The 6,000-nt window shown below is 47.5% G+C and overlaps 1 long non-coding RNA gene across 1 annotated transcript in view; it reads right to left on the reverse strand.

Moving 5' to 3' along the window:
• Window positions 1–5,338, reverse strand: part of LOC146203689 (uncharacterized) — a 58,602-nt gene extending 53,264 nt beyond the window's left edge. The window contains exon 1 of the long non-coding RNA XR_014703900.1: window positions 5,255–5,338. This is a non-coding gene — a long non-coding RNA (uncharacterized LOC146203689). The remainder of the gene's footprint in view (window positions 1–5,254) is intronic.
• Between the last annotated feature and the right edge of the window lie 662 nt (window positions 5,339–6,000).

Genomic DNA, 6,000 nt, shown 5'->3' on the forward strand with positions numbered 1-6,000 from the left:
AGCCTAACCTCCCGCTATACTGTACTACTTCTTTTTTGTTGGCAGTGCGTCAAATGAATATACATATATATTTCTTAAAAACCTCATGTGGTGAAGTGTTTAGCTTATCACATACAGAAGTTGTGTTCAGTCGACCGATTCATCCCACAGATACTTATTGCATACATAGGAGCACATAGCCAGCAGGAAATAAAAATAAATAAACAGGAAAGTATTCTCGAAGCGACACCTGCCGTAAAAGTACAGATATTTTCACTGTTTATACAGTACCGTCGAGCACCCATATATGCACAAAGCGCAAACCACAGAGTAGTGGCAAGTAGCTCGACAGCAGTGCAGCTAACATCGTTTTGCGTACAATGTCGTTTTTGAAGGGCTCGCCGCACTGTGGCTGTGCGCACGCACGGCATTTTTCAAGCACAACACACACGAACCGCGATCAACACGGGTGATTGACAAGTCACGGAAACAACGTCCCGGGCTCGTTTCTGTCACGGTCACTGCGACCAGCGGAACGGGTGCCCGAATAGCTGTCACCAAGTTCATTTTAGCATTAAGAAAACAGTGTGACAAACTTTGCAAGCATGGACAGTTCTCTAGATAGGAGGCAGTCACTCGAATCGTAAACACTTTCTCAACACATACACAGACACTTTTCGATGCACTGTGGAGCCGATTCGTGCGCACGAATATCACCGTGAACTACTGTTACTGGCCGTCGACCGTGAAGATCCTCGCGGGTATTAAAAACAAGCAATAATCACAAACACATCGTGACACCGGTGCCACGTACATTTCGTAGGTTGGAAGATCACTCTCTTTAGATCAACACACATGCTTCTAGGCTTGAGGGGAAAATGTTCACAGTCGATAGGAACACTACTATTAGCCATGCGCGCTAAGTATTCAGTATTGGTTTTTGCGGCAAAGGAACAACCACCATCTAAGCATCGCTTGTCACTTCACATCGCTGGCGGCCATGTTTCCCTGGCATGATCGAGGAGGAGTAAAGGAGGACATGGCCGGTCTCAAGAAAGAGCGCACTTCCCTCGAGACCTATCGTGAGGAGGAGTAGCCGGAGATGTCACCTAGTGGTCGCCCTGGGGTCAGCACTTGTGGGGCGAAAAGTCTGAGGCAACCTTTCAGAGAACAACAGATGCGGGTGAGCGCTACTATAGCCCCTCTGGAACGGCCATCTCGGTGCGACCGCACACAAGCGGAGCGGGTGCTTCAAGGTGGAAGCCTTCCCTACCACGCTGCTTAGCTGCGAGACCGTTTGTGATTGACTAGAATTGTCACAGATACTGCACTTTTCTTTGCTGTCGATCAGTTCCAAACGCTGATGCTTATACTGCACTGCGTCTATTTCTATATATGCTCTGTGGTCCGAGTTCGAGGAAGCGGCAAATAAAAGGCACCACACGGATGCCTGGATCAAACGCCCGGCGAGGTCTAGTCATGAATTCATGACTGGATGTGATGTCATTATCACTTACGGTTATTAGACATGACGAGATGTTATGTCATGATTACGTTACATCTGGTCATGACGTCAACATCTAACCATTACTATCGGTTAGTGATAGCTAACCATGGCTTGCACTTTCTGAGTACTAGTTAATGTCTGGTTAGTGTTATAGTTAAACACCCCTTACTATAAGTGATGGTTAATGATAGTTACGATGACCTCCAAATTCATGGGTTCCTATGGGCATATGTTGAACTATTTTATTATTAGTCGTAAATTATCATGAAATTATCTTGAAAATGTCTTAAATCATGTCTTGACATCATCCGATTGCTATTATCGAATTCAATGGTGATTGGCATAAGCCTATATAAGGCATGCACCCGAAACGCGCACACATTTGCTGGCTACAGTTTGAGGTATTAAAGTCTTTCGCCTTAAAATTGGCTGCGGTTTGACCAATGCCCGTCTAGAGTAGAACTGCGCAAGCAATATCTGCAGTGAACGCGGCGGCGGCATCAATGAGTCACCGTGCCACGGAAGAGCGGGCGACGGCCCAGAGCGCCTGCTGTGCACCATGTGATGTCACTCCCTCCTGGTGCATGCGCACCAGCCTCTGATTCACCCGCGCAGCGGAGTAGCCGGTGGCTCCGAGGAGGCTGTGACATCACTCGAGCATCCACAGCTTGGCTCACCCGCGACTCCGCGAAATGGCTTGACGACTAGCATAGTGTTGCTTCCGCAACAAAAAGCTGACCCGCATCTACACGCGAACGCCTATGAATCGAGAGCAAGGCACGTGGAACACTGGGGCGCGCCGCGCAGAAGGCACGCGCAACACAGGGGCATGGGCTCGTGCTGACCGATATTCTGACGCGCATCTATCGGGTTTTGAATATTTGGGGGCTGGGTTTTAAAAAAATCCTATGCAAAATCTACAACCCCATTCGAGCTGAAATTACGTTCACAAAGTAGCAAAATATGGTCTAAGTTATCTGATAAGTGATTGAACATCGGTACTTGCCTAGATTTTCCGGAATCGACGGAATATTGCTCTCGGCGGCGTGCACAAATTTCGCAGAAGCGAGTCGAGAAGCTGCGGTGACATGGTGCGCCATCTGTCGAGCGGCGAGGTAACCGCCATCTCCGGCAAGGCCATTGGTGCCGTTGGCGCGCTTGCTTCGAAGGTGCAGATCGTCTGCTCGTTTAAAGTAATACCACAAGGAAGAGTCACCGCTTCTCTTACTAAAAACAGTAGTGGAAATGCTACATCAGCAGCATTAGAAACAAAAATAAATATTAACTCGTCGCTTGCTCTTCCGCTACGATTCCGGTGCCGTCAATATCTGGTCCAATCTGGCTGATCATTTTCTGTGGTTCAACGTCCGCAAGCTGCTCATGGGATATGAAAGAGATCGTAGTGAAAACACCCGAGACTGTAACACGCACTTACATCGAACAGTACTCAGGCGTTCACGTCGAAGTGCTTGCTGTGATTTATACATCAAAATGTCCTCCGGCGGCGTCAATACATCTTTGCAATCTTTCTTCATATTCTTTGAAGACAGATGCCCTCATGCGCTCCGTGATGTCTGCACAAGCAGCCTCAATTTGCTGCTTCAGCTCTGAACAACTGTGAAGTCGGCCTCGGCGGTACACGCGGCTTTTTAGATAGCCCCATAAAAAAAAATCGCATGGAGTTAGGTCAGGTGAACGGGGCGGCCATGGCATGTTGGACGAGCCTCGACCCATCCACATGTTTGGAAATGTTGCATCCAGCCAGTTGCGGACACTTCTGGCGTAATGAGCAGGAGCTCCGTCCTGCTGAAATATGCAGATTTCTTTCTGCATATGTGTTGCTTCCAACTCTGGCAGAATCTTCTGCTGCAGCATTTCCAAATATGATTCGGCAGTCACGTTGTCCTCAAAATAAAAAGGCCCAACGAGCCCCTCGCGCCACAATCCACACCAAACCATGATATGTGGGGTCTTGTCGTTTGTGGAATAAAAACGAGGATTGTCTTTTGCCCAAAACCGAGTGTTCTGCTTGTTGATTTTTCCATCCAGGTGAAAAATGGATTCATCAGTGAATAATAAAAAGTTCAGATGTCCCCGGTCTTGAGTTATCCTTCGTTGTTCCGAGTGGCAGAATTGAAGCCGACGGTCTCTGTCGTCTTCTGAAAGCGCTTGTACAGTTTGCATCTTGTACGGATAGAAGCCCTTGCGTTTCATCGCGCGACTTACCGTTGACGGGCTCATTCCGAACAACAGCGCAGCGCGCGTACAGGACATCTGAGGGTCCGACGAAAATGCACCCTCAAGGGCATCAGCAATACTGCGATGTGTTCCCCCTTTATCCCTTCTTTCTTTCTTTTTAAGACAGCCTCTTTCTTCGAACATTTTCTTCCATCTTAGCAGTGACCTTTCACAAGGAGGACGACGGCGAAATTTTACCTTGAATTTCGTGCGTACGCAGTGAACTGACCCGGATTCAACAAGCCATGACACAGCTGCCGCCTTTTCTATCGCTGAAAATGAACGCATATCACTGCAGCACACAATGCATTATAGGGCGAACACACAAAAAATTTCGATCTTTCCTCGGGATCAGAACAGAGCAAGAGTCGTCAGAACAGACCAACAGTCAAAAGCAGACGGCACCGGAATCGTAGCGGAAGAGCAAGCGACGAGTTAATATTTATTTTTGTTTCTAATGCTGCTGATGTAGCATTTCCACTACTGTTTTTAGTAAGAGAAGCGGTGACTCTTCCTTGTGGTATTACTTTAAACGAGCAGACGATCTGCACCTTCGAAGCAAGCGCGCCAACGGCACCAATGGCCTTGCCGGAGATGGCGGTTACCTCGCCGCTCGACAGATGGCGCACCATGTCACCGCAGCTTCTCGACTCGCTTCTGCGAAATTTGTGCACGCCGCCGAGAGCAATATCCCGTCGATTCCGGAAAATCTAGGCAAGTACCGATGTTCAATCACTTATCAGATAACTTAGACCATATTTTGCTACTTTGTGAACGTAATTTCAGCTCGAATGGGGTTGTAGATTTTGCATAGGATTTTTTTAAAGCCCAGCCCCCAAATATTCAAGACCCGATACAAGAGCGCCTGTGAATCAGAAGCCAGATACGTGGAATTTTTAGGCGCTCAGAAGGCACGCGCTCCAACGAGGCACGGGCCCGTATTCTTCGATATTCGGTACCAGATCTTCTAATTGCAGAAAACAAGCGCAGATTGTGGTGCTAGAGGCCGAAGCTCCAACAATTTTTGCAGCAGAGAAATGAGACGGCATATTGGTTTGAAGCAGACCAGTGGTTTAGCCTTAAGTTTTATAGGACGAGACACGAGGCCTTTTTTCCTCTGCAGTGTCGTTCGACTAAAATGTGTAAGCATGCCGCAGGCAGGTCTATACCTCAACAGCTGCTAGCTATACTGTTGACTCCGCTAGTAAGGAGTCGACCCGCGGAGTTTGTGCAGTCAGATGACCCGTACCCGCCATATCATCAACGAAAACACGCCTCCGACACATCGGGATTCCGCGCTCACAACGGCGTAAAGTAGTGCGTAAATTATTTTCGGTCAACTAGCATTTGCTAACTAATCAACCGCCATTACAGTCTTCTACCAACTGCCCTTGCACCAAATCGGTTGCACTAAGCAGGCTGAGGAGCCAGCCTTCCGAATAATATCCTGCGGAAGCTCACTCCCGATCTACCTAAAAGCTGAAAGGAAAGGGCCAGTAAAAACGCTGCTCATCAAGAAACCGCACTTACTTCCTGGACGAGCACCTGGACGAGCTGACGTCCGCCGACGCTGCAGTCTTTGCACGCTCTGTGCTCTGTTAGGGTCCCTAGAAATATTGCTCTGTCACGAGGCGCAATCATTGTTGCCAAATGTCGGTGAGCAAAAGTAGCTAGATGGCAACGTAAAAGCGGAAAAGTAGCTAAAAAATTTAGCAAGGAGCTAAAAGTTGCTAGATTTTTTCCTAAAAATTTTATTCTATATTTTGGATATATAATGCATTTGACAGCTCTATTATTGTAAAAATAAAAGCAGCTATCAAGACATGGTTTCCGGCAGGCGGCTGCGCACATAGAGTTCCTTACACTAACTAGAGGGAAAGCTGAGGGCGCTGCACTTCAGCCACCATGGGCGCGCTAAGAATCATGGGCCGGTGTGCTACTTGTTGCGGGACAGTCGGTTTTTCTCGGGTACGTGGAGTGGCGTTACTGCGATGTTTCTTTTTCGTCATCATCATCATTTGAAGGCGCGTACATAGACTGCGAAAGCCATAGTAGCGAAGGCGCAAAAGCACACGTCGCCACTAAATGGTTTCTGTTTCCCGAAATGCCACTAAAAACTTTCTTAAGTGATGGTACAACGAAAAATATTTTCATACCATTTTTTTATTTCAAAGTTTGCCTATTAAGTGCGAAATATTGGTATTTGTGCTGCTCAAAACTAAGCCAATAGGAGAAAGGGCCATCGCTTATATTGGATAAATCTCACACTGGCATTC

Source organism: Amblyomma maculatum, chromosome 1 (genome assembly GCF_055883805.1).
Source record: "Amblyomma maculatum isolate TAMU_Amacu chromosome 1, ASM5588380v1, whole genome shotgun sequence".
Lineage (NCBI taxonomy): Eukaryota > Metazoa > Arthropoda > Arachnida > Ixodida > Ixodidae > Amblyomma > Amblyomma maculatum.